Source organism: Haemorhous mexicanus, chromosome 5 (genome assembly GCF_027477595.1).
Source record: "Haemorhous mexicanus isolate bHaeMex1 chromosome 5, bHaeMex1.pri, whole genome shotgun sequence".
NCBI lineage: Eukaryota > Metazoa > Chordata > Aves > Passeriformes > Fringillidae > Haemorhous > Haemorhous mexicanus.
The window spans coordinates 60,231,258-60,255,090 of NC_082345.1; the positions used below are offsets into that span (position 1 = coordinate 60,231,258).

Here is a 23,833-nt window from a genome sequence, read left to right on the forward strand (position 1 = left end):
TGCTTTTTTTTTTTGCTTTTTTTTTCAACCAGGAGAGGAAAAAGCCAGCAGGTGGATTTTTCAGTAATTAGAATTTTATCTCTTCATCCAACCCAAGCAGAAATACCCCAAGCTGTACCATATTTATGTGCAGCAATAATATTTACTGATAAGAATTGTCCCATTGACTGTCTGGGGAAGCTGAGGGACCATTAACATAAATGAAGACTGCAAGGTCAGAATCTGACTTGGGTGAGAATCTCCAGTGTTTACAAGACTGCCTCATGCATCAAATACTCCACTTTTGTGAGGAAAAATAATGCAAATCTGTTCTTTATTATTGCACATAAATAACACAGAATGTCCATGCCATACTTTATTTTCATTTTATTTTTGCAGATTCAAAGCAAGAAATAAAGACCAAATCAAACAAAATATTCAGATTTCTTTATTTTCTTTTTCTTATTTGATAATATTCCACGTTTAGGTTACTCACAATAACCTTTTGTTGAGAATTAGTTAACCTTTGTATTTTCTTTGCCCAGTAGGAATCACCAAAGAATCAAGAAAAAAAAATATTTTGTGAGATTAACATTCCAGATAGTCTTTTAAAGGACTAATGAATTTAAAGTAAATTAGGAGGGGGTTTGGGAGGACTCCCCCAAGACTTCTGTGTGGATGGTGCAGCATAGTAGAAAGATGAAAGCATTCAAATTTCAAATGAAGCACCACAGGTAGAGAGACTCTGCACGAATTTCAAATACATATTCCTTGTGTTGGTGTGCTAATTAAATATTTTTTAAGTGCATTGGGTTTATTGCAGGACCCAGCTGAATATGAATATCGATATGGTGAGTTAGGAACAGAGATTGCATAAGCAATGGCTCCTGCTATCCAAGAGTTTTCATGACAGCACATTGAATCCAGCTAAAATTCAGCCACAGAAGTACAGTGAGGAGGGTGTTGCTGAGTTTGAGGAGCTCAGGAGCATCAGAGGGGGTGCATTTCTGTCTAATGATCTGAATGACATGCTTTCACAGTTCCAGTGTCTTCTGGATTCTGTTAACATCACAGGTTTTGCACTGACAAAAGATGTTCATATTACCTCTCCTGGTACAAAAGGAGCACATAGCAAAGGGATACAGCAGTGACAGACTACAGCTAGATATACACCTACAGTAGAAAGGGCATGAAAAAACACAAACTCAATCCATGTCAGCCTCCAACAGGCTGAGAAACAACCTGCTCTGGGGTGCTTACACAGAAGATGGTGGTAGAGCAAAAGTTAAAATTAAATTGAAATAAAGGGTGGAAGCAACAAGTACAGCCTCTTACCTCACTCAGCAGAAGAAAAGGTAATGTCATATGACTGTAGCCAACTATAACTGTGCAATAAATCTGGTCTGTATGCCCAAAAAGGAGCACAGAGAGGAGTGGGGGAGCCCAAATAATGCCTTGGCCTGGCTTCTCCCAGAAACATCTCAAAATCCATCAAGCCATCAAGGGACTATCTCCAAAGACCCAGACAGGAGAACAAGGGGAGGAGGGAACCCAAATTGAGGTCTCAGAGGAAATAACACACTGTCAAGGCCCTTCCCAAGGCTGTTACAGGACAGTTGCAGTCTCATTGGCCAGATATGAAACCTATCACCAGAGGTAAACATCAGAGCAACTTTTGGACTGAAAGGGTATTGGCCATAGGCAAGGGACATGTTATGCGGGGCAGGGGAAGAACAGTTGGGGAGTGCACAAGATTTATTACAGAAAGTTTAAGGGCAGAATTAAAGGTGGAAAAAGAGAGGAATCAAGGTCACTTGAGGAGGAAAAACAGTGGGAAAATAAAGAAGGAAGTAGGGGTTGTTGCATGTAAATAATTTGCTGTTTGGTAAACCTGTTTGTCCATGCCTTGCACCTGATCTGCACAGACTGTCCTGTTTTGTTACTAAGTTCCTTTCCACTCTTTCCTAGGTGAGGAACCCTCATGTGCCTCTGTGCATCTGGGACTGTGATTGCAGGCAGACCGCAGGTTGGAGGTGGAAGCTGCTGCCAAGAGCCCAGTGGGTGAATGGCAGTGCCAGAAACTGGAGTGGGACCTCAGGTCTCAGGGACACAGATGTCCATGGTGCCAACCAGTAGAGCTAGTGTGTGTGTGAGTGCCAGCCAGTGAAAATTGAGTTTGTGAGTGCCAGCAAAGATCAAACCAGGCAAGCCACCAAGTCAGTGTGGTGATCTAGGCACTTGGGTGTCTCTATGAGAAAGATAGGGATGGGTTGTGGGGTGGTTATTGTGGATCAGGGGAGTTTCAAATGGTTCTTTTTGTGTGTGTGCATCTGTGAGGGCATTTGTACCAGCAGCTAGAGCATGTCTGTGGCCTGAGGAGTTTGTGTGTCCAGGTGCCAGCTACTGGGCAGACTGGGAGTGTAAACCCAGCAGTGGAGGGGGCTTATGCACACATAAATACTCTCAGGAACAGATCTTCTTCCTGCTCAGCAGAGAGGGAAGCAGAATGAGGCCATTGCTTTCTGTGTTGTCTGTGTGTAAGTGCTCTGTGTCTCTGTATTGATCTGTGCAGACCACTGTAGATTTAAATGTGGTGTAGACATGTTTGTGCCTGTTCCTGGTGTGCATAGGGATTATATGCTCAGTCTCACTACTGATGAACCTGGGGACATGAAGTTGTGACAGTTTTGTCTCTCTTGAGCTGCCAGATTTGTCCTTAATCCACTAACAGAAATGTATTGAGCAAATATTTTCCCTTTTACTTTGGGAAGGAAGAGCAGGTCTGCAAATGATTAAATATCACTTGAACAAATATAGGAAGGAAGTAAGTCAGTAAAGAACAAAAAATTACATCTTGTCTATTTATAAAATGTAGTGACAGTGATGTGGCTTCCTAGAAATTCTGTATTGATTGAGTTTATAACAGATTTTTGTACTGCAATAATCCCTTTCCCCTCATCTGGCTGGCTTGGTCAGAGTAAGGTGATGATCATAATCTTTCATTTCAGGTGGTTTTAACTGCTTGAAGACGTTCTGCTAGAGATTTTCCTGCCCACCTTCTGGTGATGTTTTTTACCAGGTTGTCCACAAACAGCTCTTCCTCTTTTCATTCTTTTTCTCAACAAATTTATGTTTGCTAGGACTTTTGTTTTAGTCACACTGCAAACCTTTCCAGCTTCTCTCTTAACACTGCTGCTAGCAGAGGCTCATGGGATCCAATTACTGCAGATCCTGCTTTCCTGTAATAGAGCTGTTAGTTCTGTGCACTGTACATGGTATCTATTGAATTCTGCAGAGACATCTGAATTCAAAGGCTTGAATTCTTCATTCTGTTACTGCTGTTTGAGTTTCACCTGTTTCACACTGTTCATGCTCTTGAGAACACAATATTTCTAAGTTCCTTTTTTTTTCTTCTCTTGGATCTACTAAAGTTGTTCTTGTCTTTCCAGGTTGTATTTTGGACTGTGAGCACTGCTAGCATGAGGGCAATTCTTTGGATTTCTGTTTCAAGTTTCCTGTCTTTCATGGTAGTAGTACCAAGGTACTTGAATAAGCCCCTCCATTCAACTTTCTTGCTTTTGATATTTATTTCTTTTTCAGAGTGAGTAATCTTCATTGTCATTACACTGCTATTTTTTTGTCCTGATCTCCATACCATATATCATTGCTGTGCTGCCCAGCTTTGTCACTGCTTTTCCATGTCATTGCTTTTCCATTCCTATCGAATCTACATCATCTTCAAAGGATAGACTACCTGTATTATTACTACCTCTAACTGATAGCACTCCTTCAAAGTTTTCAGAGTCCTTTGACAAGGAAACTATTGAAGAGATGTGGCAATAGGAGACATCACTTTCTTATACCAACTGTTATATGGAACTACTTACTCAGTGTGTTGCCTTTAAGGACTTTATTTCCTGCACTCTAATAAAGGATTTCAATGGTTATCACTGTTCTTTTGCTAATGTTGAGTGTCTTCGTCACAGTCTATAGTATTCTTTGCTGTGAATGATCAAATGATCTATTGAAGCCTGTGAAGTCACAGGGTAGTTCTATTTCATATTCTCAGTATTTTCTGTTCAACTTCTTAAGGTGAATGTCTGATCTCTTGTACTTGGCATCATTCTAAAACTTCCTTCTTCCTCCTCAGGTAATGTCTTTGGCAGATCAGGTTGACATAGAACATATTCTCAAGGTCTCTTTTCAGCAAGTAACGCCCTGACAGCATTATGATACGTGTGAAGCTTGTGAATTGCAATAATGGCAGCATCTCCCTTGATTTTTTTGTAAATGTGTGACTTTTCCTGACAGGGATTTTCCCAAGCAAATTCCTGGCCCTCATTTGATAAGTCTAGGGCTGGAACAAATCCACTCTGAGTCTTGTTCAGTTCCTATTGATGTTAAGTCAACATTTACTTCATAGTTACACAAACTCTTGCGCCAGTCCCACAGCCTGCCTGAAACTGCTTCAGCTTCGTTTTTAGAAGGCACACATTTTTGTCATAAAATATAAATACACTTCCACATTGTTTAGTTGATGGCAAAATTTTTTCCTTCCTTCTTTCTATATCCTGTTGTCCATGCATCTGTATGATTTTAACTTTTGTATGATTGGTACTGCTCCCTATCGTGAGCAGTTTTCCTGTGGTTCTCTTTTTCCTCCAAGTATCTGAACCAGCCATCTTACTGCTGCTAAATTTATCACACTAAATGATTTGTTCTTATTCAATTTCCTAGAAGGAGTGCTTAAATATTTGGTAGAATTTAATGTATTGATTTTTCTCCAGTAACATGCTTGGCAGTCTCATCTTGGTCAGGGCCTTGTCCATGGGCTTTTCACGACATCTTAATGGGCAGCTTATCCTGGCTCACTCTTGCTCTTCAAGAGTAGAGGTAATAAAGCCTATTGTCATAAACAGGTGACTGCCTAAGAATCAAGTCTTCAGACTATTATTTTTCATCCAGTGATACCAGTCCCCTTGTTAGCAAGGCAAAACAATGTGGAGCTGAGATCAAAAGCAGCATGCTGCATTGCAGAAGCATTACCCTAATTTCTTTCTTGTAAAGTCTTGCAAAGCTTCCAAAGGACTCAGATTTCAATAACTCTCCATATAAATGATTAGAGACTTTCATAAAGTGAAAAATTTTAATAATTTCTTCCCATTTCAAGGTGAAGAATCAAGAACTTCCCTCTTGATAGAAAAGATTTTTTTTACAGCAAGAACAGTCATTCACTGGAATACCCTTCCCAGTAACATCACTGAAGGTTTGCAAGATGCGATTGGATAGGGTGCTAGATAATGTCATCTAGGTTCCCTTTCCCATCAAAGGTTGGACCAGGTCATCTTTTGTTCTATAATTCTATAATTCTAATATAAACAAGAAAATAAAAATGTGTTCATTTTAGGGCAGTTAATTACTGAAGAATTCTGATGCTTTAATTTTATTTAGAAAGAAATAGCATTTCCCAAATGAAAAGTGGCCCAAGCTGTGAGTACTCAGCTGTTTTATGTACCTTCATGATCATGAATATTAACTTGATGACCTTTAGATTACATTAAGTTTCCATGGGATCCAAATAAGAGGTATTGCCCCTATAGACTTTCAGGATAAGTTTCCATAGTATTTTTTTTCTTGCCTTGAACAGTGATTAGACATCTCCAGTCGCCTTCCTTGCCTCTGAATAAGGATCAAACAAAATGAAAGGTTAATGTGGAGCAGCACAGCTGCATGTTAGAGATATATCCTACATGAGCAACAAGTAGTTTGATTTTTTGGTAAATAAATACAAATGTTTGTGGGTTTTACTAAATTCATTTTAAGTCTTTTAAATGAGGTAGGAAACTTGAATCCTGTGAAGATTTTTAAAATTTATTTAACTGTCATAGTTCAATAACAAAATTATTCTTCTAGGTATTTTCTGATTTACATAAATTACAAATGACTAAGAGTTTAATACACATCTAAGAAAAAGTATGAATTCTGTACCTATAAGAATAAGTACAGAACAGTTTTGTCATCTTCCAGGTTTATATTTAATAATTGAATTTTTAAACTTCACAAAACTTGTAAGATTTTTTTTTAAAACGTAATGTAATAAAACTTCTTTTTTCCATTGAGCACAATGGCGGCTTTTTAGCCCTGTTATGATACTGGAGAAATGCAAACTGCCAACACAGATTAAAAAATCTTACTAGATAAGTAAATGGTACTACAGGTATAATACTGTATAAAAACCAGCCTTATAGCTGGAAGAATTTTAATCAGATTTTTATTAGTTAAAATTTAAAATAAAGCCAGTAGTTGTGATAAGTGGTAATGTCTTGTTTCTTTGCTAGAGCATGATTTGATTGGAAATGCAGTATAATAAACTATAATAATAGAATAAATATGATGGTATGGCAGTAACTGCTGAAAAAGTACCTATTACAAATGAGTTTAGACAGAATGAAGTATGCATGAAGGGAGTGCAAGGAAAACAGTATGTTCAGCAAAAATAGAATTTAGGAAACACAAATCAAAGAGTATTTTTGGGATCTCAAATCCTCCAAGTGTGAACACCATGTACCCTCTTCCTGACAAGTTCTGAGTAGGTACCATCTTCTAATTTGAACAAGAAAATTTTAAACTATGCTTAATATATGATGTTCTCCAATAATTGTTGTGAGACCAGTAAGGAAAAACTAACAGAAGTGATCAGACCTAACTGGGCTTTGTACACTCTTAATTTTATCTGACAGCTGAGAAACATGAATCCTGAGGAGTAGTGTAAATTTAAATTGCAGACTATTAACACTAATGCAGTGTGATGTTATGGATACATTTGTTAATTTCTTTTATTGTTGAATCAAATCTCCCAAGGCCATTGACATAGCAATTAGAAATACAAGTTCTTGTTCTTTTGCATGGCCCATGAAAAATGATTTTATGTTTTTAAGAAAAAGTGCACAAGGGCAAGGTGTGATGTGTAATTGATTAGCGTGAGGTGGGCAAAATGGCAGTCTCCAAAGTTCCCAGCCAAACTCCACTCAGAATGCTCTTTCATTCTAAGTAAAATAAACAGGTTCGAATTTTTGGGGATGTTCTATTTGTTGTCCAGTAAAACCTTATAGCTTCTGGGTTTTTATACAATCAGGATTTACAGTATCTATTCTCCCTGTGTGAAGACCCAAGATAATGTTAATAGATGGCTAGTTTTGCCAATAAATCCCTCGGGGCACAGACAGAAATATGTGTTTCAGATGAGTTGTTCGGAACTAAATCCACATCCCAAATGGAACATAGTACTTAGGCTTAAGAGACTTATCTCTAAAAATGTTGTTTTTCTTCCCATTCCTAATAAAGGCAAACTATGGCAAAATCAAAACCATAGCTCCTGAGAACTCATGTATCAACTAATCAAGAGTTGGAGGCACACTTTCTTAAAAGGAATCTAGAGTAATTTGTGAGCAAAAAACCTGTCCCTTGAGGACTTTGCTTCTTCAATTCAAGAGGCTGGAAGCTCATGAGTGAGAAAGATAACAGATTTCCAGGATGACTAGCCAAAATCTCAGGAGTTTTTCATTGTCTGGGAGCATGGAAACCCATCTAAATAATAAAGGAACTGGTAAATGGAAGACAGGAAGAGAAGACAGAAAAAGAAATGGAGGGAAGTAGGACAATGAAATCAATGGTCTTTACCTGGACTTTCATTAGAGCCCACAGAGAAAAGAGAAAGAAGCTGACACAAACTGCCGCGAATATTTCAGATTGGATAAAAGTGCAAACAATTCTCATGCTTTTGTTGTTTCTGGTTTTCCTGCATGTAATCCTCTGCACAGATTTTCCAACCAGTGTGCCTTGGACTACCTCAAATAAGTATTTAATTTTTGTGAACTGAGATTCTTTGTATTCTTCTTATCTGAGAGGACATAATTAAATTCTTAGGCCTTAAACTCACCTTACTAGTTGCATTCCTGAAATAGTTACAAACTCTTTTAGAAAATAAATTTTTCAAGTCTTTATAGATCGGAACAAAAATCTGAAACAGGGATTTGTAAAATTTTGCTCAAATAAAGAATATTTATCTGGATGTTTGCTACTTGTGTAGCTAGTAAGTCAATACTGGAAACTTCAATTGAATTTTGAAATCACAACTTCTAGCACTGATATTGCAAGCATTAAGTCTAAGAGATCAGTTGACGTGGGTAGAGAGGAAAAACAATAAACCATATCTTTGGTCAACTTCTTTTGGGACAACATCAGACCAAGCAAGAGGCAGCTTCAAACTACCCATTTTTTAACCCAGTTTTTCAGTTATTCAAACTAAGAAAGGAAATCTGCCTAAAGTCTTGGTTGTGTACAGCAAAATAAAGAGTAATTGCAGCACAGCTACCCATATCTAGACAACTGCCTGTATAGCTAGGTCATTTTAGCACATGGTGTCTGTGGAGATACACATTTACACATGGTGTGTCCAGCAACCTAGTAGATTTCTTTTTGGTCATGACATGTCTTACAAAATGTTGTTATAAAAGCTGATTAATTATCCATACCATTAGCTTTGTTGAAATTCCATTATTGTTATTCTAACATATGACAACTACACAGGCAATGGAAGCAGGGACAGGTGTCTCGGGAAGAGTTTATGGGCACTCTTCAGCTGTGTAGGATTGGGGTTAAAAAGACCATGGTGCAGCTGAGGCACAACTCTGCAAGGGATGCAAATAATAATAAGGGTTTCTACAAGGATATTAACCAAAATACAAAAACCAAAGAAAGCATACCCCATCTGATGAGAAATAAATACAATAAAAAAGGAGTAGGCTGAGATATTTCACCTTTTTTTTTGCCTCAGTCTTCACAGGTAACCTCTCTTCCCACAGCTCTTGAGTAGATGGACGGTGAGATAGGGGATGGGGTAGCGAAGCCTCCCACTCCAAGTGACAATCAGGTTCATGACCACCTGAGGAACATGAACAAAATAATCCTATGGAACCTGATGGGATACATCCCAAACATCCGAGGGAATTGGTCGATGTAGCTGCCAAGACACTCTCCATGATATTTGAAAACTCATCACATGAAGTCCCAGGTGACTGGAAAATGTTAAATATTGCACCCATTTTTTATAAAGGGTAAGAAGAAGGACCCTGAGAACTACTGACCTGTCAGCTTCATCTCTGCACCTGAGAAGATCATGGAACAGATTTAGCTAGAAGCTGGACTAAGGCGCATGGAATACAGGGAGGTGATTTGGGACAGCCAGTATGCCTTCACCAAGGGCAAGTCCTGCCTGACCAACACAGAGGCCTTCCATGATGGAGTGACTACATCAGTGGACAAGGGAAGAGCTCTCAATCTCATTTATCTGGAATTCTGTAAATTCTTTGACATGATTCTCCACTGCATCCTTCTCTCTAAGTCACACATCTATGGATTTTTATGCATGGGCTATTCAGTGGATGAGGAATCATTTGGATGTTCCTATCCAGAGAGTAAAGGTCAACAGCTCATTGTCCAGAGAAAGAAGAGTGGCAAGTAGTGTCTCTTAGAGGTTTGTACTGGGACAGGTACTGTTTAATCTCTCCATCAGTACTTCCAGTACTTAAAGAGGGCGTACAAAAAAGGATGGACCCAAATTGTGGCCTCTTGGTATAGGACAAGGGTGAAATACTTTATACTGAAAGAGAAGAGGATTAGGATAGAAATTAGGAAGAATGCTTTCACTATGAGGGTGTGAGACAGTGTACAGGTTGCCCAGAGAGGTAATGGATACCCCATCCCTGGAAGAGCTCACGGCCAGGCTGGATGGGGCCCTGAAAAACATGATCCAGGGGAAGGTGTCCCTGCCCATGGTACGGGTTTGGAACTAGCTGATCTTCAAGGTTTCCATCAGGGAATGGTTTGGGTTGAAAGAAACCTTGAAGATCAGCTAGTTCCAAACCCTTACCATGGGCAGGGACATGATTCTATACTAATTTCAGGGTTTTGGGAGGATTTCTTCTGCCCCAGCTGGACCATTCTACGCTTTCTATTTAAACACTTCCAGGGAAGAGCCAGTTTTGTTGAACATATCTGTGTGCTCTTTTTGCTATGTTTAAGCAAAATTTTTACCTTAGTGTGTTTAAATGTGTGTGCTTTCAATTTCTTTAAGAGCAAATTATAGATTCAGAGTATTAAGTGAAATTATACATTTCAGGTGACAGAAACAGCTGAGAATATTCTTTGAATTTGTAAAGAAAAATGAAAGTACTGCAAGTCAGAGCAGGGGCTTAAAGATGTTATCTAAATTCTCCCTGAGGAAGAGTCTACCTTTTTTTCCTCTGAGTATATCAGAAGCCTAGTAGATTAGCCTGCTGTCTCAGGCACTTAAGTTGGTTGCCTAAATTTAAGTTGTGTGGAGGCTGTTCTTTCCCTATTCCCACAACATTTATAATTAATCAACTGAAAAGCAGCTCATGAGCAATTCACAGTAGGAAGAGATCAATTCTCAGGGGAAGGTGTCTGCAATCAGTAAACTAGACTGCTCTAACTAAATTTGTGGAATAAATTCTACACAATGAATTTTTCAACTTGCTTTTCAACTAGTTTAATTCCTTTAAGCTCTGAAGTCATTTGTAGGCATCAATACTTTTAGTTAGCTGAACAACAGTTCACAGTTTCTGCTAAACTCTTAAATCCTCGTAGTTTGAACAGTTGAATCATCTCTAGCAACGGAATTCTTTGTTCAAAAGTTGAAAAAAAAGAAGTTAAAAGTGAAAGTGCTGCTATTTCTGTATTATTGCATGCCAGCTCCAGTTCTCCACTGTGACTTAAACACTCCGAATGTAGTATCTTCTACAGGTTTAGAATAAAATAAATACTGTACTGTAAATAAAAGTGCATAGAACCAGAACATCTTGGAAAAAAACAAGGAAGCATTACATTTCATTATGTCTCCCTTCCATGGAAGTCTGAGTGTTCCTGAAACAGTCATCCTTAATCTTAATACAATATGGTGTAAATGCCATAAATATTACACAATCACGCAAAATTTTAGCAAAAGTTCAGTTACCTGCAGGGCTGTCTTATGCCATCTATGGCAAAATCCTTGAGAAAAATAAAGAGTTCAGCAAGCCTTGGAAGTAACTCTTCCTAGTACTTCCTACAACTTGCATCTTAAAATAATACAGCAGCATCAGGACTGGCTCAAAAACTCCTGATATTTTGCTTGGGTTTTGGGGTTTTTAAAATTTGCTTTAATTTTCAGAAATGTCATATCAAGCAGCAGAAGGCAAAATTTTATGTTTACATCATAAGGACAATGAAAGAAAGTCTTGATACATAATAGGCTCACTTTATATTCCAATTACAGTCTTTCTATTAATAAATTATTTAAACATACTACTCATGTGATGATAAGACATTTCATTAAAATTATCTTAATTATTTCTCAAAAGAAATAATCTTTTGAGTCCAAAATCAGTCAAATATATGCTTTCATTCTCTTAGAAAATTAAGTGATCTTTTTGGTCTAAAATTTACAGGAAAGAAGTGAAACAACTGCATTTACTTTGACAGACTTTGGGTCACACCTATAGAAATTTAAAATGAGTGAGTTATAGAAACCGTTTTAAAGTTTTGGAACTCCTGTCTGGCCCTTAAGGCCTTTCTTTGCTGCAGCTTATGAACTTCTAAGAGGGTAAACTTCCAAAGCAATCTGTAGGAACTACACACAAACCCCCCTTTATTTATGATCAAACTCTATGTGATTATTTTTCATGCATAACTCTTAAAATTCATCCCAAAGTGTCTTGATTGTATTGAATCTTCAAAGTGCATGGAAACAGAATTGAACTTACAAAGCTATTTGAAACTTAGGCTTTTGTAATAAAAATGTAAAAAAACCCTCCTGGGTTACATATTATACAGCAGAAAACTTAGGAAATAATCAAAGAGTTTGTAACTTATCTTCATAATCTTCATCCAACAATGTAGTTGCACTCAAATTTTTCCAGAAAGGACTATTCAGCCACTAGACAAAAGAACTTCTGAAGAATTTAACGCATTTAGTAGGAAAAAAAAAAGTAGCTAATCTATTTGAAACAGATTCCTGGTGACAAAATAAGAAAGAAAAGCCTTTTGCTTTTCAGGGTATGATAGCAAAGAATTGTAGTCTAGTTTGTCTAATTACCATCCTTCCAATTGTACGTGAAAACCAGGTCTTCAATGTGAATAATATGCGTAGTGTGTACTTTAAAGTACATTTTCTTTTCAAATTTTACTTTGTTTGAATGACTGTAAAGATCAGGTCCTATATGTCATCCATATGCTCCTCAGAACAGAAAAATTTCAGGACTGTTAATAGCTGTACCAATTTAAACTACAGGATCTAAAAGTATAGTAGTTCTGTAGATTGCAATTAATGACCTGTGAAAGTAATTTTGCTTTATCTCTTTACAGTTTATCTCCTATATTCATTTTGATAGAAAACATAGATGTCAACAGACCTCAGGTGAAACAATGATAAATTTTTTATCTCATGCCAAGAAAATAGGTCTCTTCTTTCTCCAGCAAGCAGAGTTGGAAGAAATTTTCTGGGAATAGGGTTCTTCTCAGTTATTTGTAAAGGAAGATTAAAGTTGATATGATATCGAGGATTGAGGTTTCTTCAGAATTCTCAACTGTTTAGATTTTGACACAATTCTAATTTCAGTAAGTTTGCATCAAATTATTATAAATACACATGTACTTTTGAAGAGTGCATTAGAATTTAGAAATTTTTTATTAAATAATTTATAATGAACCCACAAAAGTAGAAACCGTATTCTTCAATCCTACTTGACTCCTAATTTTAAATTCTTTACTAAAGAAATACAGTTGTTAGATTCAGTCTCCAAGAGGGGTTTTCATAGAAAAAAGGAATTGAAATTCTGTTAAAAGAAGCAGAGCATTTTGCCTTTTCATCAGTTAGATCTGTTGGATTACAGCTTCACGCTTTGAGAAAGAACAGGGCATTGAAATGCATTATAAAAACAGAGTACACACAGAGTACTTCACCTTGTCTCCAATGATTTACTTTTACAGCATTCTTCTCCAGGTGTTCTGTAGAGAATTGCATCTTACAGATATGGAGAAACATTGAACAGCAAGCACTTGCTAGGACACCTCTGTTGATAAATAGGAGACAAACCTGCATATATATGGATGTTTTTGATTCAGAGCAGAAGAGGAACAGCAAATATTTTTTTAAAAAATGCTTTACTGGTTACATTTATGTTACCATGGTCTTTAGCTAAAAAGTAGTGGAATTACTCGGAAAAACAAAAAAATTCCTGATTAATTCGATTTTTGTTCCTATATTTTGAGGTGTCATGATGATTCTAAACTCCTAGACATAAAAGTCAGATTGTAACATGGAGATTTCTGACTAATGAGCCCAGAAAATGACAGAAAAGACTGAGTTTGTGTAAAGCAACTTTAACCGACCTGTGATTAGCTTTAAAGGCAAGGTAAGGAGTGCTAACAGATACTCAGGCAACAAGTAATATTGAACTGCTCACCAAAAAGGGAAGAAAAATATTTTTAAAAAACTCAAACAACCAAAAAACTAACAAACCTGTAAGAAGTGCATTCTTCCTGTGCAAGTGACAAATAGGACCTGGGTTTGTGAGTTTTCTCCGTGGGACTCATGGAGAAGAAATGAAGACTGGACATAGACTTGGAAAACAGAAGTCCAGACAGGAATATCAAGATAAATGGAAGAGAGAAGGCAGCATGAAAAGCTGAGGGCCTGCATTTACTGAATAACAGAAGCTGAATGGCAGATCAACAAACCAAAAAAAAGAATGACTGCAAGAAAATGGCAGGAGGATTAAGAGTCAGTTTAGGGACAGCTATGCTGCAGTGGGCAGCAATGAGGAGAAACATGCTGAAGGAGAAGATAGGATGACAGAAGAAAGAAGCTGCTAGTCCCATAAGAGAAGAGGTAATGGAGATTGCTTTGAGAAATTGCCCAAGTATAAACAAAGACATTACACAGAAGAGAAGGCAGAATAGTTAACAGACAGGAGAAACAACTTAGAACAGAGCTTTAAGATGAGAGGCAGGGTTTTGTGACTGGAGAGTTCTTGGTGCAGACTAACAAATCTGCCACTACACCAGATCCTGAGGAAAGTCAGCATAAAATCTGCCAGGAATAAGCATGCACACTGAGGTCAGGGATGAAAGGAATCTTCAAAGAAACAGGGAGAAATATAGACATTGATCACTTTCCATGCTGGGACACACCTTAGATTTCAAATGGAACAGACCAAGAGGATTACTCCAAACTAGGGTAGATACTGAGACACACAGCTGCCCCAGGTGATATCCACCAATTGTTCCATCTACTGGGGAAGGAATCTAGGCACGGTCTTTCTCCTCTAGGACTGCTTCTCAGAGGTAAGCTACAACAAACTCATCAGATATTTAAAATAATTTCTTGCACTAAGTGCAAGAATATGTTTTGTAATATTAAAAAATACACTATAGTGTATCATATATAACATAAACATACACTCTTGTAAGATAAGATATTGGTGCCACTCAGTATTATATTAATCATTATTAATGCTAATGGGAAAGAAGAGAATGGGAAACTAGAATGGGAACAGTAAAATATGTGAAGACAGACTCAATGGGAAAGAAGAGAACTAGAATGGGAACAGTAAAATATGTGAAGACAGACTCAGAAAATTTCAAAAATATGTAAGAGAATTCTGAGTTCTGAGTAGACAATGAAGCACCGATCAACACTCATTTAATATCTTCATTATTACCCTTGGAAAGAAAAGTGTAAAGGTATTTCACCTCCTGACACAAAATTGGCAACCTTGTGAGCATGGGAAAAATCAGATTCTTGTAATGGAAAGACACCCTGACTCTAAGGACTGGAGTACAGATATGGATGAAATTCAACTGCAGAAAGTAAAGGTCATTCATGCAGGGACCAATAATGAGAATTTCTTCTGTAATCCAGGAGCTTCTCAGTTGGAAACAATAAAGAAGGGAAAGAAGCTGGATCTGCTAATCAGTCACGGAATATCTATGAGCCGCCAATGCCATGCAAGCATGAAAAAGTGAATGTGATTCCAGGTTATAAAAGAGAAGGTTACAGGCCATTCCTCACAGAGCCATGGTGTCATTCCCATAGCTTTAATGGTAATACACCAGCAAGCTGTAAATTAAAGAACAGACACAGACATCTTCTAAATTAAATAACCAATGGACTCACACCCTGAAAAGTTATTAAGTGATGGCAGTTTAGCATAAGCATTATAGAATTGTTCATCTATTATTATGCACTAAAATTAGGTATTAAAATCAGGAACTGGTCCCTGATTTTGGTGTAATGCACTTATTTTGGTGCAATGCAATTGCACAAAATAATTCAGGTTCAGCCGCAAGACAACTTACAATTATAGGTTGAATCATGCAAACACTTAAAATCCATTAATAATTGTATATTGAGGTACTTTTCTTTTAATACCTCAGAGTCAAAATTATTGGCTTAATAGCTCTCCATTCATTAATCAAAGGAGGACATTAGAATAGGAATGTCAGTTGACAAGGCATGTTCAAATCAATATGCCAAATGATACATGTGATAATGAAAATCACCTAATAAGAAGGCCCAGCAAACATAATGTTGTTTAAAACTCACACATTTACTTTTTTATTTATTGAATTTGTTAATCTTCTCTTATGCAGCACAATTATTAGGAGAGATCTTAGATTACTAACCATCACAGGTTATATGTACTCTAGGTAGCCATTCACGTGAGCATTGCAGGTCCCTTCTAACTGTGAATATTTTAACATGTGTGGGAGAATAGTACGTGACCTACTAACAAAGCAGAAAAGTTAATTCAAAAAGTCAAAAGACAGGGTAGCATACTTTGCAATTTAGTAATTTTTTCTAAAAGTGTGCATTGAGAGGTTGTACATTTTTTCCATGGGCAGTATCAGTTTTCTGGTAGTGACCATGTGATGACCCTGATCTTTTTGCAGTTATGCAGTGGTCAAGAACTTGGCTTCCTGAGGATTTTCCTTTGCAGCATAAGATTTATTATGTATTCTTCTTTCACTTAGGCTGACCTGGTTCTAATTTATAATTATTTGAAGAATATTTCTTACAACTTTTCTCTAACAGGAAGAAAGGAAGTGAAGAAAGCAATCAGTAGGAAGTCTGTATGAATTATCTATTTCATTTAAAATCTATTTCTCGTAAAGATTAAATATAAATTACATTAATATTTATCATAAGAAAACTGCAGAAAAGATGGATGGAGAATTTATTGCAACAGGATAAAAAAAGATGAGGATTTCTAAATGCAGTCAAATACAGAGATAAAATAAGAAATGAACAACAAATTCTTTGTATGCTTTGTTTGCATTTTCTTGGCACATAAAAAACAGTTTCTCCTTCAGTTAAGCTTTTGTAATTTAATTCCTTTACACAACCAGGTTTTATGCTACAATCTTTAAACTTCCTGAAATGCAAATTTCTATAAGATTTCAGACAGCATGTATATACTATTTAACATTTACTCATTATTTAAAGACAGTACAGGTGCAAAGGACTTATGGACACAGAATAAAATAGTATTCAGCAGGCCAATAAAGTTTACTTGTTGGTTTTGGAGTTGTAGGGGTTTTTTATTTTCTTGTCACATTGAAGAGACTAAACTAGTCAATCACTTAAATTTGATGGATTAACTTCTGTTCAAACGGGCAAACAGTTACTACCAAAATTGTGTGAATTAATTTATCAGTCCAGAAATTTTTCTTGGTGGTATCTGCTTCCTAAAAACATAAGGATTTATCAGTAATGTCTAAACCAACAGGACAATGAGAACTTTTAGACCAAGCCAAAACATGTCAGTACCTTCAACAAAAAGAATCTGTTGAAAGTCATATTTTACCTAACAATTATTCTAAAGTCAGATTACTTGTATCAAAGGACATTTAAACAAGCAGAAGTATGAGCTAGAAGTGGCATCTTCTACTTATGGTATTAATCCATAAATTTTTAGGAAACAAGTACTTTTCAACAATGCAGGGGTGGCAAATACAAAATATATAAAACATACTTCTAGTATTCTAACCTAAACTTCTCTCACATTGATGTATTTATGTGGCTGACCTTCCTTGCTTATGGAAGCACAATAAATTAAAAATTGAAAATTTTTGACAAAATTATGTGAGAATTGATACGATATGAATTAAGCTAACAAATACTTATCATGACAAGCAATTTACCTCTCTTGCTATAAATTCTATATTTGGGATACACGCTGAGTAGAACAGAGATTTGATAACTGTGAGAGCAATAGGTCACAGTAAGTTCTTAGCAGCTCCAAAAGTCAGGCAATTTCCTGGAGAAAGAAAAGCAAGATGCATGGAGACAGAAGTTGTTGAAGTAAGCAAATATAACACAAACAGAAGAGGCATGCACACATAAAAGTGGGTAGCTATTACCATTGGAGGTATTGATAACATGCCATATGAAATATAAAAACAAGTGGCAATTACTAGAGACAACTCAAATGTGTACAGTTGCCTTCTTATAACTAGCTGATATATTGCTGGAAAATACACATTGAAAGCCTGGCTTTGGAAGAATAATGGTTACATCCAATGGCCATATAAGGTCGACCTAGTATAAATTCCCTCAGAATCTCTGAAAGGGAGCATATATTTAAAAACTTACACTGTTGAAGACAGTACAACAAGCTAATTCAGGTGAAACAATTTCTAATTATATCTGATCAACACATTTTTTCTGGTTTTGTCATAATTTTAGCTTACTGAAATTTTATTTTAAGAACCCCTAAAGCTTTAAAGGGGAGGACCTAACAACTTTCTCTAACTCTCTGAAAGGCAGTTGTAGCAAGGTGAATGTTATTCTCTTCTCCCAGGTAACAAGTAACAGCATCAGAGAAATTGACCTCAAGTTGTGCCAGGGGAGGCTTATATTGGATGTTAGGAAAGAATTCTTCACTGAAAGGGTGGTCAGACATTGACTGGAATAGGCTGTCTAGGTAAGTGGGGATATGACATTCCTGGAAGTGTTCAAAGGATGTGTGGATATGGCACATGTAGTGTAGTGGTGAGCCTGGTGGTGCTGTGTTAATGGCTGGACTCAATGATCTTAGATGTATTCTCTGACCCTAATGATTCTGTGATTTTAAAGAAAATACAATTTAAAACATATAATTTAAAATAACCTAGTTAATGTGTTGAAAGTTCATAGGAACTGGTATAAAAATTATGGCAGAGGTGTAATTTGTCAGAACTTGACCAATAATAGACATATTATTGGACACAGACAAGAAGTTCTCTTTAATTAAAATTATGCAGAACTCATTTCACTTATCAAGAAATGAACTTCATAAATTTAGTCCTCAGAAAGATACAAAACCAAATTATTAAACAATTTGTCTGTGAAGACCTTGAGGGAATTATATCAGTACAAAATCAATGATTATTTGCCAAGATGCACTAGGACACAAAGGAATGAACTTAAGATACAACATGGGAACATGGGGGAAAAAAAAGCTATAAGAAAAAAGTATTCTACCATGAGAATAGTCAAAAAGCGACTCTAAAAGGCTGTAGAATCTTCATCCTTAGGGATATGCAGAATTTGACTGCAAATCATCATGAGCAACCTTATCCTTTTGGAACAGGAGGCTGGATTAGATGACCTCTGGAGGTCCTTTGCAAGCTATGTTATTCTATGGTTCAAAGATTTAATTTTCTTCTTTGGTGTGTAACCTGATAGGTTTTACTGGAAGGGGAAAGCCATAGCACTGCAATGCCTCAGCTTGAGTTAAGCTCTTCCCATGTCACTAAACATCTAAGAAGTTACAGCTTTTAATTAATTACTGAAATACAGAACTTCTGGAAATTCTAAATTAAAAGACAGTTAAGTCACAAGTTTGGTAGTTTTCAATACTTCGTGTAAGACTAATAACCAAGTACATACTACAACTCTCTGTTATCTGTGCTGCGTGATAGCACTAAATACAGGAACTTCTGACTCTGAAAGGTTCTTACTCAAGGAGCAGTCTTGTAACAAGCCTTTGGTGGCTTTTGCCAGCCTAACTGTTCTCAGTATTTGACAAACTTGGTAAAACATACGGAATAAAACGACATAACCAGATATTAATTCTTCAAGACCAATGGTTGTTTAACTTATTTGGAAGCTGACACAAGAAGGATGGTGTCTGGGATCTCTTTGTGGAAACACTCCATTAGCACAAGCAAATATATTTTAGTGCTACTGTTATCAAAGGAAGGACAGCCCTGTAGCCTGTACCTCCTGACCCTTCTTTGCCTCCTACTGTAGGGATTAGAGAAATTAATTCAGGAACCTTTCTCTTGTTCCCATGCTCTCATTTTATGTGGAAGCTCTACTTCAGAGTTTCATAAAGCTCTTCTACATCACCAATAGCACAGGCTGGAGTCCTGCAGGGCAACTGCCACTATCCATGGGCAGTAAATAAATGGAAATAATCAAAATTTGTAGGCCACCACTTACAGGAGGAGCAGTAATTTATCAAGTATAAAATATATGTGACTGAATTCATTTGCTGTTATAATATCATGATGAAACACTGAAACAGAAAAGTTGCTTTTGAAAATGTGATATACTCTTTTACACATGGAAATTTATTTAAATGACTGTCTGAAATATGACAGGGTATTTTTTTTATTATCTGCTTTTCCTTTATAGCTCATTTTCACAATTTTCTAAATTTTCTTGGTTCTAATTTTAACTTCCCATGGTTTACATACAATTTAATTTTCACCTTAAGAAGCAGTCTGAACATCTTAAAAATACTTCTTTGCTAATTTATTACATAATTGAGTAAATTATAAAGAATTTATTCACTTTCCCGGCAGAATTTCATCCAATCAATGTAATTAGCATCTAATATTTTGCAAATGAAGTTGACATCCTGTAACCTGGCCACTTGCTGATCACGCAGTACTGTTACTTTCAAGTTTGTCTAATTTCTAATTTCTATACACTGTCTTGTTATCTCATCTTTCTTTCTTTATGCAGGTCTGAAACTATTTGAACAGCTCACTGGCCCATTACTGGAACAGTTTCCTACAAATGAACCCATTTTTTTTACTGAAAGAGGGTCAGCCTTGTCACCAGCAGGCTCTTCCTCTGAGGCCGGATGCTCATTGATGCTCTCATTTTGTTCGGGATGTGGTTTTAAAGCCATTCTGTCAGCTTGCACTTTGCAGTGGACTGACTTGATCCAGAAGTTAATTGCATTGACATTAACCTGCTTTAACAAGCCTGAAGTATCAATAAATCATTTCTTTAGTCACTGAACTTTTCCTGCTGCTTTATTGATATACTTCACCTGAACTGATAAATAGGGTGAAAAAGATCTCTCCCTTCTAATAGACTTTGCATGCTTAAGAATATCTTCCTAAAGAAAAAATGTAATGTTAATATACATAAATACTTTTAAAAATGTTAGTCAGATTACTTTTGCTTTGCTATTCCTAACACTTTTATAAGATTCGGTTTTAGGAAGACATTGCATTTAGGGAACACAATTTTATTTGTTATGCAGTCTGACTGATGAGTCCAACTACAAATCCATAATAAAACTTCTCTAAATAAACCAAAAATTCCCCTGAAGAAAATTATCTTTTTTTTTCCTTCCTCTCCTTTCACCCCCAGATCTCTCTTTACAAGTACCTTATGAACACATGCTGAGTGCCAAGTGCACACTCTTTGCATTCAGGCAGTCCAGAGCAAAAGTGCATCCACTACAGAGAATAAATTATCTGCTGTAATGTACCTCTTCACTTGAACCCACACTTCAGTGCAGCATATCAACATTGTTTCTCATCAGTAAATTCATAAGCAAAATTTACTGTGAAATTTTAATTACATCTTGTTCTTTGTTACTAAAACAGAGGCAATAAGCTGACATAAGTAACCTGTCAAGCAAAGATTTTATACCTATTGATAAGAATCTGTAAATGCAATCACATAAAATACTTGTCAAACTTAAATGTGTGGTTGAGAGAAATATAAAAACAACAAAAAAGTAAATTAGTCATATGATATTTTTTGTGCATACATGTGCATATGGCTTTAACTGCTGGACATGAAAAGTTGGCTCTGGGAGACATGGAGATTTCTGCATATCTGAATGAAATGAGAAGTTTGAGGATTTTTTTAAAAAACAGAGAGTAAAAAATATTGTTTTAAAGATTATTTTTCTGATGTGGTTAAACTACCCTGGGGACACTAGATAATAGCAAGTTCTATCATTAATCTCAGTCACATTTTTTAAAGAGTCAATGCAATGAACTTCCATTTAATACTGTTCCCATTTTAAGAATGAATGGTATTTTGTATGCAATGACAAGGAGAAAAGAAAATCAATTTTGTGGTTTTAACCTTAATCAGCATACTTGCAATATGGCAAGCTCTCACTGTCTAATTTGTAAATATATGAATCCATGGGTTTGTGGGTGTGTATCTACAGAGAGAAGAAAAAAAGAAAAAAAGCATAGGAATAAATTAGTGAACACACCACTTGAGTTCACCAAGTAAATGTTGAATTTTCAAATAAAAATAAACCCCTAATCCTTTTCCTGCTCCTCGTTTGTGACTGAATCAGTTTTTTCAAGATGGTTTGCTACTGGAGACCAAAGCTGTGGCAATTTCCCCCTGTAGGCAAAAGAAGAGGAACATAATTTTCACCTCATAGATTCTAACAATCTGTGTGGTTACTGGCTTTTAATATGTAATGAATAAATTTGAGTCTGGTGGCAAAAATGGGGAATAATAGCATATCTAAAAAAGTACAAATTTTTCAACTTGCAACCAGAAGGGTTTAATACTTTAGTCAAAGGCCACTTTAATGTAGCTAGCATACTGATTAGAAAAGATAACCCTAAACTGCTTGAATTTAAGGTAGGATAACCTTTAAAGGAAAAATGACTTAATTTTCTAAGTACAGCAGACAGAAAGTTCAACTGATAAGAATCACTTGTCAAAACTAATAAAACAGGACCATATCTAATTCATTTTTTGCATTAGTTTTTTACATTTAGCATTTAAAATTTTACATGGTGCCTTAGTGAAGAAGCTACTTTATTTGTGGTACATGCTTTATATGCAAATGGCAACTGGAATATTCATTCTTTTCATACCAAGTCAAGGGAAAAAGAAGCAGCATGAGCAAAATCAAAACATTCAGCAAGGTTCAAATATACACTTCATTCAAGATTTATTGGTTTCACTTGGATGTAATTCATTATTATTCATTAGATGCTTAAAAAGTTGGGTATCTAACTTAAGGGGCATTATAAGATCACTATGTAGTCAAAGTATTAGGAACTTCCTGAAAGCAACTTATCCAATTCTTTTTTTTTTAATAAGTCTCTAAAATAGGAAGGATTAAATAGTCACTCTCTCCATAGATAGCAAACGCAGTGGATATGAAAATCTTATCCCTACACCATATGTCTCCTTACAACAGTATTTTTTTCAGTCTGAGATGCACGCTTAAATTCACAAACTGAGATTAATGTGGCTCTGCTCTGTGAAACCATTTTTGTATCATATGTGACAAAATTATTTGGATATTCATTGTATGAATGTATTATGAAAGTACAACAGCAGAAGGCTCAAAAAAATAACAAAGAGAAAGATAAAGCACAAGAATAAATTTTTTGATAAACATTTCAGGGTGATTAAAATGGGATGGCAGTGTTCTTTTCAGACAAGTTCCTATCATCTCACAGAGCCAAGTTTCTAATCTCATTTTACTCTTTTAGGGAAACAGCACATCAGCATTTAACAGTAAGATAGATGCAGTTCCCAAGGGGTAAAAGGCTGCTGTTGAAAAGTAGTAGAGACTGATGGAAGGAAACAGAGGTGAGAATAATAGAACAATGCAATTAAAGAATCATTTCAGTTAGAAAAGAAGTTTAAGATCAAGTCCAACCATTTACCCAACACTGCTAAGTCACACACCAAAACCATGTGTTCAAGCAGGTAGAAACCATCAAAATTATAGGCTTTTTGCCATTTAAAATCCCATTTTGAATGTAGAAAAAAGTGACTCTCTAATAAATAATTAGTAAAAAAAGGCACTTCCCTCTAGGCTGTGGACTTCTATTCCATGGATGTTACCTTGTATGATGGATTTACTGTACCATAGTGAGTACTATAGGGCAAATTATGTCATCCTTACTTGTTGCTCATACCAAGAATATAATTTTCTTTACAGAATGGAGATGAATGCAATAACAGTGTAAGCCATTCTTCCTGATTCATTGGATAAGGAAAATTTAATAAAATGCAAAAAAAAAGCTAGTAAAAAAATTAATTTGTAAAGTGAGTATGAGGAGTTTCTTAATAACACAGCTCAGATGAAAATTAGGTTCTGATGGGCTCCTACTTACTACCTCCCATTGTAGCAAAAAACTTTTGCCTTTTGTAGTCATCCCTGAAGCTTCCAGTCCTCCTTGGGTTCTTATTCCTGTACTGGAAAGATAGACTAACAGTTGCCAAATTTACTTGAAAGCTACTGAATCATAGGCAGGTAAATGGAGTAAAAATATAAGATGTAAGCAACTACCTTGATTTGCCCACTGTTGGGATGAGATCAGATTATTATGGTTTATTTACACTCAGTTTTATTGCTACCAGTAAATTACATTTTCATTTAAAAAGATTGTCCAGTTACTATATTCATAGCTGGTTGTAGGCCTGGCTTCCAGAGGGTAAATATTTCTTAGTCAGATATACTGGATAAGCATCACCAAAGCACAGGCCATAGACACTAGCAGCCCTGTGAAA

At 36.2% G+C, this 23,833-nt stretch overlaps 1 long non-coding RNA gene across 12 annotated transcripts in view; it reads right to left on the reverse strand.

Moving 5' to 3' along the window:
• Positions 1–23,833, reverse strand: part of LOC132327762 (uncharacterized) — a 117,959-nt gene that overhangs the window by 50,874 nt on the left and 43,252 nt on the right. For 9 of the 12 annotated variants that reach the window (XR_009486609.1, XR_009486604.1, XR_009486611.1 and 6 more), the window contains 2 exons: positions 13,000–13,109; positions 8,799–8,923 (listed from right to left, as the gene is read on the reverse strand). This is a non-coding gene — a long non-coding RNA (uncharacterized LOC132327762). Of the gene's footprint in view, positions 1–404; positions 5,659–8,798; positions 8,924–12,999; positions 13,110–23,833 lie in introns of those variants that run through there. The other 3 variants (XR_009486610.1, XR_009486603.1, XR_009486601.1) reach the window with 2 other exon arrangements.